Genomic DNA, 13098 nt, shown 5'->3' on the forward strand with positions numbered 1-13098 from the left:
CATGACTTCAAAAAAAAATGAATCAAAGTTGTGTATAGGAGATGATAATTAACGAACACGATGAAGCCTTTCAGTCCTGATTGTCAAACTATTGTTGAACTGTATACTTCATTTCTATATCACGTATAGATGACAAGTTACAAAAAACACAAAGTGTAGTTGTACATGTAATCCTCACTGTCTATCCATTACAATCACTCAGTGGCAAATCATAATGCTCGGGATGACTGAGCAAAAACGTGTCTCCGGGGCAACCATTGATATGCTTCATCAACCCAGTCAGTAAATTGGTAAATATGACTAATTTGAGGTGAAAGCGGATGTCGTATTAGTGTAGAATAGACTTGGTATGGTCGTCAGCTCACCAATTTACAGATAGAGATAAAACAGAGTTGGCTGAACGACAAATCAAGAAAAACACTCAATGATCTGTGATCAGCTAGTTCCTATGCGTACACCGGCTATGACGTGTTACGTACACGAGAATACTCTGGAGAACGACCCTAACTGATACAACACCGTATATGCATAGCATTTCAACATGAACTGTCTCGTCTGTACTGTGGTACTGTGTGTGTTCCCATAACCACATTCCATTGCATAAAGATACTACCAAATCACAGTGACTATAGACTTTAAAATAAGCAGCACTATGTTTTGTACGGTTAACACACAATTTTTAGTTGCAAATTACATAAACCAAAATACAGGCACTGGTGATAGCGCAAACATATAAAAAGAACATACATTTTATCTCACTGTGAACACAACTCAACATTATTGTGAGATGAAACAAGGAAGATTCAAACTTAAAATTGTTTGGTATCGTACAATGGCATGTATTTATTGTCGGGGGGGGGGGGTGTCTACGAGCATTGTTGGGTTCATTATAGGGCCATGAATCTTTTTGAGAGCGCGAAGGGGCTACCAAATATGGCAATAACGGATGGGCCATTCCATGGAAATGACATTAATTTTCGCCATGACAACGTCGTTGTCCCACGTATGAACGAGAGGCCTGTGTTGTGAATTAGTTCAACATGGTTAATCTATCATTATATGTAGTAACTGACACGATATGTAACTGCTTTATGATAGAAACCATGTCACCTGATTCAAAACATAGAGAATTATCCTAACTAATGGCTTGTCTATCAGTATAGTCATAATAAGCAAATAATAAGAAAAAATACAATTTGATTTTTAACATGCACAGAACCAAGAAACTGAAAACCGCCATATTTACCAAATCAGGGTAATGGAAATAAAACATACGTAAGGTTCATTAAGAATAATCCCTGGAGGTAAATAGCAACAATTTCATAAATAAATGAAAAAATTGACTTTGTGCCTCCGGATCGGTACCGCCATAGATATGTATTGTAAAAGGTGGGTGACAAGTAGGGGTATGAAAGAACAGAGAAGGGATGTAGCGGGAAGGTATGTATTTAGCTCAGTATAGTGGATTTGAACAAAGGTCACTGAATATATATACAGTGTATTCCAGGTGTTTGCGTGGTAATTGAAATGTTTTGATAAGTATGTACTACTGGATAACGTAAATACCAACGCCTTAAACGACACGGGTGTTATTAACACAAACGTGCCAAGAGAATGTAAAAGGCGCTAAATATGTATTGTGATTGAAACGTAGATAAACGAGAACGGCCAATCACAATTCTTAGTTCCAAATGATACAGATTTTTCTAGTGCATTTCCGACACATTCCATGACGTTTAAGCATGCACAACTGGCGTTCCGTTTAATGAATACCAAACCCAGACTATTATCGCGTATAATGTACACAATTATGGTCAGTTTGCACCCTTTTCAATCATAACCTTTTAATCAATTTGCGTAAAGTTCATTACGTCCTATTAAAAGTTGTTACACGAATCGTGATTTATAGATTATCGAAAGACTGTTCAGGATAGAGGACCCGATGCGTCTCTTAATTAGACAATATTTGTTGGATCGGGAATAACATTGATGGACAAGATAAATACAAGGCGGAGATAATTGAAAAGTGATGATTTACACGACGATATTTGGAGAAAGAATCAACGATGTAATTGTCGACGCAAACCTTCAACCTAAAATCACGTTTTTACTAATCAGAACCTCCCACTACGAAGGCGCATGTCATTTAGAGTGTATTTCGTACCACGTAAAATACAGTATGAACTTCTAACTAATCAGATGCTTTCTTAGTCGCACTTTGCATTAATCAACTACTAACCGCTATATATAAGTAGCCCAGCGTTCCTCGCTCATTACGAGTTGGGAAAACCTTCAGTGACACATTAACGAACGTATAAGATTTTTTCTTGGTGGGATTTCGTGCCCAATCTGGACGAAGACACGAGATAGGAAGTAACAAGCACAGAAGGTAAGACTTTCTCTTTCTAAAAGAAGCGTAAACCCATTAACACCGCGTCATTTGTTTATCCCCAATGAACACTAATATTAGTTGTTTTAAGTTCTAGTACCATTCATGATGAATGAAACCGGTTCTGTCTTCAGAGTAGATTCAGTAGCTAGGCTTGAGTGTGTTAACTACATTCGATAAGATATTTGGATGAACAAAATTGCCTCTAGAGAAATGATCACCGCCAAGCAGACTCGCAGTAAGCTTAGTAACTAACTCCTGCCACATGCAATAGTCAAACAATGCTACACTGACTAATACTATGTGCATAGTCATAGCCAGATGTTGGCCATCTTATGATATCGCCGACTTCAGAAATACAGAATTAAAAAAAAAATGATCCAAAAGCTTCTGTTTGACCACAGTAAAATAATATTCGATAGTATTCGCATACACATAATAACGTTCTTGTTTGACTTTGACACAGTCATTTGCAAGAAAATTCTTTCATAAGAATATTGATGAGAATAAAGAAAACGTGTTGCTCTAAATACAAATCTTAAATCCATCCTTGAATAGCATAGCCTGTTTACGGCGTTGATGTGCTACTCAGGTGAGGAATACGAGAGTTAACGGACTAACACGTCAGCGCCATAAACGGGCTATGGATAGGGAAAAAGACAGTTTTGTTTGAGTTTGACTGATAACATGCCTCCTGAATATTGTCCCATAATAATAACTTCATAGCTAATATTATTTGTCTATATAATGATATATTTATGATTGTGCATTTATTAATTGTCTATTCACGGTTATACTATTTGTACCGAAAAAAAATGAGTAATGCGATCTATAATCTATAGAGACATCTGTGTCGAATGATATCCCGATAAATGGTTTTAGTTTCAGGCACCAAATATATACAAGTTTTGGTTTATTTGAAATCGTGCTATACATGTTGCTTTTTCAGCATTCTGTAAGTCCATTGAGGACGTTAGATAGGTACACAATAGTAACTCAATGTATAAGGTAGCCTGGGGTGAAATGCAAAGTAGACGCATCGGTGCGATCACTAGAACTGCATTCCTTAGCGCATTTGTAAAAGTCAATTACCATGTAATCTGAAGATGCTCGTGTTCATTAAACAATCCCCAGATGATAGCCTTTTCATTGTATTATCAGACCGGATAAATTACAGCTTGTCCCCTGAGCTAAAGGAGAGAGAGAGATCGCTAACTTGTAGGTGTATTTCTCAATTTTAAGAGTGAAAGTAATATTGACGGTTAAATTGTACATGTAGCTGTATTTTCTCAGTGCTAGGAAAAAAAGAGTTTGTTAACGCGATATGTATGTTCTCAGTGGCAAGAGAACACGACACTGATAAATTATGTGTATTTCCTGAGTGCTAAGAGCGAATAGTTGGTTTATTAATTTGTATGTATATTTTATCATATCTAGTGGAGAGTTATAACTGGCTTATATGTGTGTACTTTCTTAACAGGCAGGGCAAAGATAGATAACTTATCCGTTTTTGTTTTTAGACTATAAACTAATAAAGAGATCACTTATTTGTATTCGCAGTTGTAGGCTCATCGAGATATCGAATTTATTGCATCTCTTTCATTGCTGAGAGAGAGAGAGAGAGAGAGAGAGAGAGAGAGAGAGAGAGAGAGAGAGAGAGTGTGTGTGTGTGTGTGTGTGTGTGTGTGTCCGCTATATCCTCAGTAGTGTGACATTCCTAATTCGATGTTCAATTCATTTGATACGTATGTCAATAATGTATCCAGATCTCACTATGTATGAGCAGCCGAAATTCTTAAACCCACCACCACTTGTGGTGTGTTTCTCAACTCAACTCAACTCAAAATAAACCAAGCTTAATAGCATTGGGTTTGCTATAATTAAGCCAATCTACTCTCAATTCTTGTTAGTACCGACAATGACGATTCGATACACCTACATTTTGAGTAACCAACAATCAAGCGTTCACGACTTAACATTTCTTAAATCATCAATTCAGATTTGCAATAACGGAATTTCATGTGAACTGATATTAAAAACTCAAAGGTATTATTTGTAACATAAAACATCTGGTAACTAAATGAACAAAGAAAATATATAAGTGTTGATGTAATGTCTATTTCACTCTAGGCATATATTATATATTCCTTAATTTTCTTACCTTGCGTCTTCCTTCCTCTTAAGATATATTCAAAATTATTTGAGACATATAACTGAAGACTAACAATGCCAAATTTGACATACGGACATCGTATTTAAATTCACCAAAGTTTCCATATAGACAAACTATTCCCACTACTAACCACATTTCTCCAAATACTTTACAGACTTTTGGTTACATTGTAGGAATGAAATGTTTAAATACATAATTATATTTTGCTGAATATGCCATTACACAGTTTTTATTATCTGCATTTCAAAATAAGAGCATTGTCATTAGTTGCATAAGATGAAATTATGATACAAGTTATACTGTTAGCTATTAATAACTGTGATCGTAACTCACGGGGTAACTAAGTGTCCACATATATTGGTTTCATTTCTTTTCATTATTTCATGTTTTGCGTTTATCTCATTTACCGTTCCCAGTAACGACCAAAGTCGTGATCTTTGCACCATTTCAATTTGACGATGTACACCATTATCAAATTTATAGTTTGAGATTGAATAATCTATTTACATATATGGATAGTAAAGTCGGTGTGCTTTCATTGCTCACGTCATAAGTGGAACATTACTGTATCTACACATGCTACGAGACTTAACAATTATACGCTAGGGTTGGTCTGTTCAGTGGTCGTATGCAACCTCAATTAAGACGTGGTTAATGGTTTGGATTTGATGTTTTATCTTCTTATAATCGTGTCCAAAAAGCCGTTTGTGAGCTTTCACTTGAGCAATCGTTAATGGAGTTAACCGAATAGAAACATTAAAATGGTAATGGACGAGAAAGGTTCTAATTGACCCTGTCCAGATGAAGAAGTTCCATTTGAATCCAACTATTCAAGTCTTCATTAATTGATCCCTATTTATGTTTCTATGATGAAATAAAATGACATTTCTTAGATATGCGTCCAAGCAGGTCCGAAATCTCTACATACACTTATTTTCTACAGATCCGCCCAGAAGAGTGATAATTTGAAAGGAATTGCAAGCAATATTTTGTGAATAACTGAAAGCAATAAAAGTGAGCCATCAGTGACCTTCCGTCATAAAAGTGAAATGATCCTCGCTACATTTACGAGTATATGCGATATAAAACTGAGTACTAGAAATTGCTGAAAATGATCTTACAGACATTTTGCCATGTGCTAGAAATAATTCACATGTTGTAAAAAAAAGTTAACATATAGTTTTGTGAAGGGAATAATTTCGAACTTACTGTGATTCTTGACATTTGCTATTGAATATATTTCTGTGACCGTGTTGAATGAACTCGCCAATGTACATAATCCTCGAGAATTACATATATCCATTAAGAATGTCCATTTCCAGAAAAAGAAGGTGTAATTATGTATCTATGGTCACACTCTGTTGGACATCACCATTTCTTATCCATGTGATAACTACAGTGTCTCCAGGTCAATTTAGAATCCACTCTAACAAACGCAAAACTTTCGATCGTTTGCTGTGTGTGTACGTTTATGTTATATATATATATATATATATATATATATATATATATATATATATATATATATATATATATATATATATATATATATATATATATATATATATATACACGAGTAAAGCAAGTTAACACCAGACTTACTGATACACATTTGTTGAGCCTCGTACCTTCTGCGATTGACGAGCACCAAAACGACATTAAATGTTTCACCAGGGTTTTCTGGTGGATAGAATCGTCACTAAGGATTTACCAAAACACGACTGCTGGAGAAATGTAACAGTTTTGATGATCATATGTATCCACCTTGAAGATTTATTTACATACAAATTTATATTAAATAAACCAACAAATTAGTAATATTATAATAAAATTTAAATCACAAAACCTCAACACATCTTACCAACTTAAACACAGCTACATTATCATCTGAGTCAACACAAATCTTTATAACATTGTTACATTTTATCATCTTGTTCGACAAATGTCTCTCTTGGCAATCAATTAATCGATCGATCAACCAAAAGATAAATCAATAAATCGATAAATCAATAAATCAACCAGACAACCAAACAACCCACTACCCATCCATCCATCCATCCATCCATCAATCAATCAATATCAATCAATCAATTAATCAACCAATCAATTAATCAATTAATTAATCAATCGATCGATCGATCGATCGATCGATCGATCGATCGATCGATCAATCAATCAATCAATCAATCAATCAATCAATCAATCAATCAATCAATCAATCAATCAATCAATCAATCAATCAATCAATCAATCAATCAATCAATCAATCAATCAATCAATCAATCAATCAATCAATCAATCAATCAATCAATCAATCAATCAATCAATCAATCAATCAATCAATCAATCAATCAATCAATCAATCAATCAATCAATCCATCCACCAACCAACCAACCAACCAACCAACCAACCAACCAACCAACCAATAATCAATCAATCAATCAATCAATCAATCAATCAATCAATCAATCAATCAATCAATCAATCAATCAATGTTACTACAGCATGGATTATGTTACTTATGTCATCTATTTCCGACGCTTGTCTATCAATTGCACACCATTTTCCTTAACCGTCTTGCGTGCATAATTAAAATGTGACTGTTCTGTAAGACATTGTATGTTTAATGCACTCAAAAGTATAATGTATATTTGCGATAGACACTTAATGCAATTTGAATTGATTTGATGGTATGTTGACGAGTAGATATCGAATTTATAGCTGAAAGATATCAAATGGTGAAATACCAAACCAGTTTGTCAGTTGTAATTCATTCTAATCAAATCCTGCATGGATATCTAAACTTTCCTTTTCACAGAGATTAATTATTTAGAGGAATTTAACCCCCCCCCCAAAAAAAAAAAAAAAAAAAAAAAAATCAAAACCAATGATATCAAACCACCATACTGATTTTTGACGTTTTGTTTCGGAAGGTTATCATCACATGTGACGTAAAGTGTGTTTTTGTGTACCTATGGATTTTGAGAACACGATTTGTGTTCTACGGTGTTCTACAGCCCGTTTCATGTTAGTGTTCACAGGCTTTGTTTGATACAACCACACAGAAACCAATACGAAACTGTACATTCTACGCTTTCTCATAGCACAATCGCAATCATTTCTTGCTCCATTTTGTCTCAATGAATCAAAACACTTAAGCGTATTGCAAGTAACGCAGACACACGGGCGCCAATGTTTTGATGTCTGCATTTGGTATCTGCATGCTGGTACATTAGTTTATTTCATTTAGACAAAATGTAGCAAGAAACTGTATTCATTTCGTCTTACTATCTTAAAGTGTAGCATGCTCAGTTCCTTCTTGGTCTCGGCATGGTTATATCAAACTGAGCCAGAGCGAACATTAACATGAAACGGTTTGTATACAGTTCCATACTTTAAGGTCAACAATGGTCGTCCCATGCGCATGTTCGGGTGAAATGCGTTTTGTTAGTTTGTTTGTTGGAAAACACGATGGGTCGTGATCACTATGTTCCTATCCACGTCATTGAATTTGGCTAATTTGCATGATGTCAAAGTTCACTTGAAGGACAAAACAGTTCATAAATCCTGTAAATTAATGCTTGGAAATAAAAATGTTTGTTTGAGCGTCCCTAGTAACGTAAAGTGGGACCCCAAGATGTGTTAACGGACGACGGCTCTTCTTTAGACTTTTTTTGTATGATGCTTATTATGTACTACATACAGTAACTGGACTCGTATATGTACGTATAAGGAAGTCACGCATACAATTAGAGTGTTGTGATCATAATTCACACTTACATTGCAGAGCTCGTTGTTGTGAATGACGGCATGCTAGACAGTAACTTATGACTGCAAAAACTTGGTATGATATAAGTCAGCGGTCCATAGAAGTTGATACAAAAATCCCGATGTTTCGGGATTAACTCTCCATTCGGAGCCTAATATCAATAATAATAGTCCGAATGATTGACATTTTAATTTTTTTTTCTTTTAACGATATCAGTTAAGGTTCAACGAAAAGTATGTCTCTAACGGCGCAGTTTTGATAAGTTACTCAAATGGGTTGAAATATTGAAAGAAACGACGCTTAATGTCACTGTAAACTGTTCTGATTTTATTTTCTCAATAGTTCTGCTCCACTATATAAGAAATGCTGACAATTTAACATAATGTAAACTTTTCCTCGGGCGGTAACATAATTATCGAATGGACCCCATAAAGAGGATATCCCATTAACTGTTCACTGCAGGTAGCTACGTTTTGTTTTACCTTTGGCGTTTTCCATGATTCAAGACAAATCGAAACTTATAGACGTATGAAGCAGGCCTTATGTTACTATGTTACTAGTGATAGTTAAACTTAGCTGATACAAATCAAAATATACATATAGTTTAAACCTGCTCTAGCTGTAATTTGACTTCGTTTTACGACCAGACAACTAACAAATGTATTCACTGAGTCTACTTTATCTATAGAAGTGCAATTACAGGTTGTCACTGTGATACCATTCGGGCACTGATTTTTGGGTGCGGACCCAATAATCAATTTTGACTTGCTTTGTTGTATTAAACTATGTTTACAGCTAAATAAAACCGTTTACCCACAAGCGATTCAGTACTTTTTAGTGTGTACGATATTACAAGTAAGTAAATTATTAACAAAAACCGTTTCAGTTGCAGCTAGTGCAAGTTTAAAATGCAAGTCTAAAATAACATGCGGTCTTTGTATCTACACATAACCGGAATGAGGGTTAGGAATTAACCTTTTTTCCCCCAATAATATTTAATAATGAAATTAATCTTATACAAATTAGGGAATAAGTCACGAGGATACACATAGTACTACCCAACAGTTGATAGACAATATATCTATGGATGACTAGGGAAAAAGTACAAGTAAGATTTTCTTTTACGAACACCATATATAACCGACCAGTTCTCTCGAATTTTACAGGTCAATTTGTTAAATGTGAATTACTATTGATCAAGTCCATTAAAAGTACAGATACATGGTTTGTAAGCCGTAAAGAAAACGAGACTTTGATTGCTTCTTATGACCACTGTAATTAAGATAAAACGTGTCACGGCTACAAGAACCTGTCATGACCATTTGCCATGAAATGATCGATTCATTTCAACGTATCAGAACGAAAACAAAATTCGGAAAAGTGCTATTTTCTGAAAGCTAATACTCTATATTTTATATTTAAAAACATTTTTTGAGGTGGCCTTGCCAAAAACGTAGCTAAGTGACTTTTATCTGCGGAAATATTTCGAATGACGTGGAGTTATTGCAAAGAAGACGATCACATTTTAGTATTTTCTTTAGAGACAAACAATATATTATGTGAAGCATTTAGCGAACGGAAAGTGTCGTTCATATACCAAATTGCATAATTAAATATTAGAGTACGTATTTAATAAACTGAGGACAGAGTCAAACATACTTGACATGCGGAGAAAAAAAAATATCAAAAAGTTAACACCATGTTAACAACGGCAACGACAATGCTTCACGTCAACCAATCAAATATTACATGTCATGTAACGTGTATCAGGTCAACCAATCAAATAGTACATGTCCTGTAACGTGTTTCAGGTCAACCAATCAAATATTACATGCCCTGTAACGTGTTTCAGGTCAACCAATCAAATAGTACATGTCCTGTAACGTGTTTCAGGTCAACCAATCAAATACTACTACAAAAGTCATGTCCTGTAATATGAGTTAAGTCAACCAATCACATATTTCGTGTCAATTAATGTGATTTAATTCAAACAATCAAATACTTTGTGACCTGTAATGTAAATTAGATCAATCAATTAAACAGTTCGCGCCTGAGAATATAACATCATATCGTATTTAAATAATTGTACACAATATAAAGTTTTTAATATTCTAATATAAACATTTTATCAAAGTGGCTTATGCAATGTTCTATATATCAGACACACACACACAATATATATATATATATATATATATATATATATATATATATATATATATATATATATGTATGTATGTATATATATAACATAAACGTACACACTTATCGATGTACAGACATATACAGACAGACACAGACACATGCACACACATGCATACACAAACACACACACATAATCTTATACCATTTATTACATTTATTTTCAGTATGTTTACGATTTTCACATATTTCAGTCTTGTTTACTGCTCATCGCCGTCCGTCCATAGTCAGCGTTTTGTTTTCTAAACATGCGTCATTATTGAATTGAAAAACCCAATGATATTAATGAGGGTGTATATACAGTAAAGGGCCTTTCAAATCCCGTACATGTACACATATAATCCAAGATCTTACCAGTCAGACTCTATGCATCATTATGGTTTGAAGGTGCATGATCTTGACCTATTGACGAGAAGACAGACCAATTGATGATCGATATAAGCCATACAACTATGGAACGGCTTGTACGGTTATAGTGGATGACACAGGAGTTATCGTCAGTGAAAGGAACAAAGATGGGAATGAGTTTGAATGTACTACAGTCGTGAAGTGTAAAGAAAGATCACATGACATATATTGTTCCGTCTTTGTTTTACACCTTATGACCTTTCATTACCCTTGTAACGTTATGGACAAGATGCAACCTTAGAAACAATTTTCCGAACATTCCTATAATTTCCCTAAATAATCTTTCATCTAGAAATGCGTGGCTAGCTTGTAGTAAATTGTATTTCAGCGGTTTTTGTCCGTGCAATCGTCAAATTCCAAAATTCACTTTCTGCTTACTTTGAGATGTTCTTGACAAGCGGATTGTAATGTCGTTTTTATGTAGAACACACTATCATGTCATATAAGCTTTCTTAGTCTTGAAGTATCCTTGATGCTTCATGCTTTCATTGCTTAGATTAATATGTAGAGAAAATAAGAATGTCGGCACCAGTTACTCTGTTCAGTCAATGGAAATCTGAACTACAGAGTTTGCACAGAACATGTATATCAAACTGTGTGCACTCAATAAAACTCACAAAAAGAAACCACCAGCACTCGCACCACCACCATCAACATCACCGTCACCACCAGCACCAGCACCAACAACAACAACAACAACAACAACAACAACAACAACAACAACAGACAACAAACAACACCAAGAAGTAAATTATTAATCACACTTACATCCTTCCCCTTCTCTTTGTTTTATTTCCAGAAACATCGTCACATAAACAAAATGAAGATAAGAGTGTGCGTTCTTATTCTATTAGTTTCTATTTACACTGCGGTTGCTATGCCAACACGTTCAACAGACAATTGCAACGACATATCAGAAGAAAAACTTGCGGTAATTGTCAGAGAACTACTTAATATACTTCAGGTAAGATGACAAACTACGTCATTTGTGATTTGATTTGTTATTCGCATATAAAAATTATACATGTTTAGATATCTGATAAAAAAAAAAGCTCCCGAACGAGAAAATATTTTAGAAAAGGTCATACGCATAAAGGTTACAAGGTCATATGTATATCACCAAAAGGTCATACGTAAATGATATTGTGCAGAAAAATATTACAAAGTATGGTGATACTCTTGATTTCGAACAATTCGAAACGAGGATTCGAAACGAGGCGATACGTGACGAGATGTTACGAGATCAGACAACATGAAGCAACATAACGCCATACACATCTAAAACGATAAAAATATGTTTGTGTATTATGTCGAAATTTCTTTATCACTTTGAAACTTATGGGATTTTTGGAGGTACGTTTGCTGTTTTTGGACTTATGGTGGAGTTGGGCGGATGAGTAAATGTCAAACTACTTATGAGACTTTCTTCATTTTAAATCCTTTTTCTTTTTATTTCCTCAGGAAAAACAGAGGCAAGCCGTCCTTGAAAGTGCAGTTACAGGAGGTATAGACTTACATATTATATTTACGACTTTAATTTAAGTTAATGTGAAACAAAAGGTCAAACATAACACCAATCGACAACATTCTCGCTAGCCAGATCCTATTTTTTTTTTGACGGAGAGTGTATTCTGTCCTTTCAGCTACTGCGTTTTTCTGAATTCACGTATACAACTTCATAACCACCGAAATTCAAATTTCAAATGTTTGTTATCTGAAATTGTATCTTTTGCACACAATATTAAGAAATTCTTATCCATTTAGAAGTCATCGAAATTCAAACTTTATCTGAAAGATTTTTTCAGAGTGAGACGTTTAGTGAGATAAATAAGTAGGATTTTGTCAAAGGTTACTGGCCTTGGTTCACTGAATTCTTGAACGTTATCGTGACTAATAAGAAAATACAATTATGAAAATTTGTAAAGGAATATGCACGGCATAAAGACATTTGAATATTTAAGTCCCACAAGAGATCAATTCGAAACTGATATTTTACTTGTCGAAATACGAATGGTTTCCTCTGGGAAAACACTTTATAAATCAATAATTTCTATCAGGCTGTATGACTGAATGTTACAGTTAATAGTATTTCCATGGCTATTAAGGTTACCATTCTTTTTTGAAAAGTAATTTTAATTGCTGATGTTGATGTACAT

The 13098-nt window shown here is 34.4% G+C and overlaps 1 long non-coding RNA gene across 1 annotated transcript in view; it reads left to right on the top strand.

Annotated features, from left to right (window-relative positions):
- The first annotated feature begins 2281 nt into the window (after positions 1 to 2281).
- LOC144447824 (uncharacterized) overlaps positions 2282 to 13098 on the top strand; it is a 15636-nt gene continuing 4819 nt past the window's right edge. Inside the window, exons 1-3 of the long non-coding RNA XR_013482052.1 lie at positions 2282 to 2389; positions 11742 to 11906; positions 12404 to 12446. This is a non-coding gene — a long non-coding RNA (uncharacterized LOC144447824). The remainder of the gene's footprint in view (positions 2390 to 11741; positions 11907 to 12403; positions 12447 to 13098) is intronic.

The sequence above is a fragment of the Glandiceps talaboti genome, chromosome 16, assembly GCF_964340395.1.
Source record: "Glandiceps talaboti chromosome 16, keGlaTala1.1, whole genome shotgun sequence".
In the NCBI taxonomy this organism is placed as follows: domain Eukaryota; kingdom Metazoa; phylum Hemichordata; class Enteropneusta; family Spengelidae; genus Glandiceps; species Glandiceps talaboti.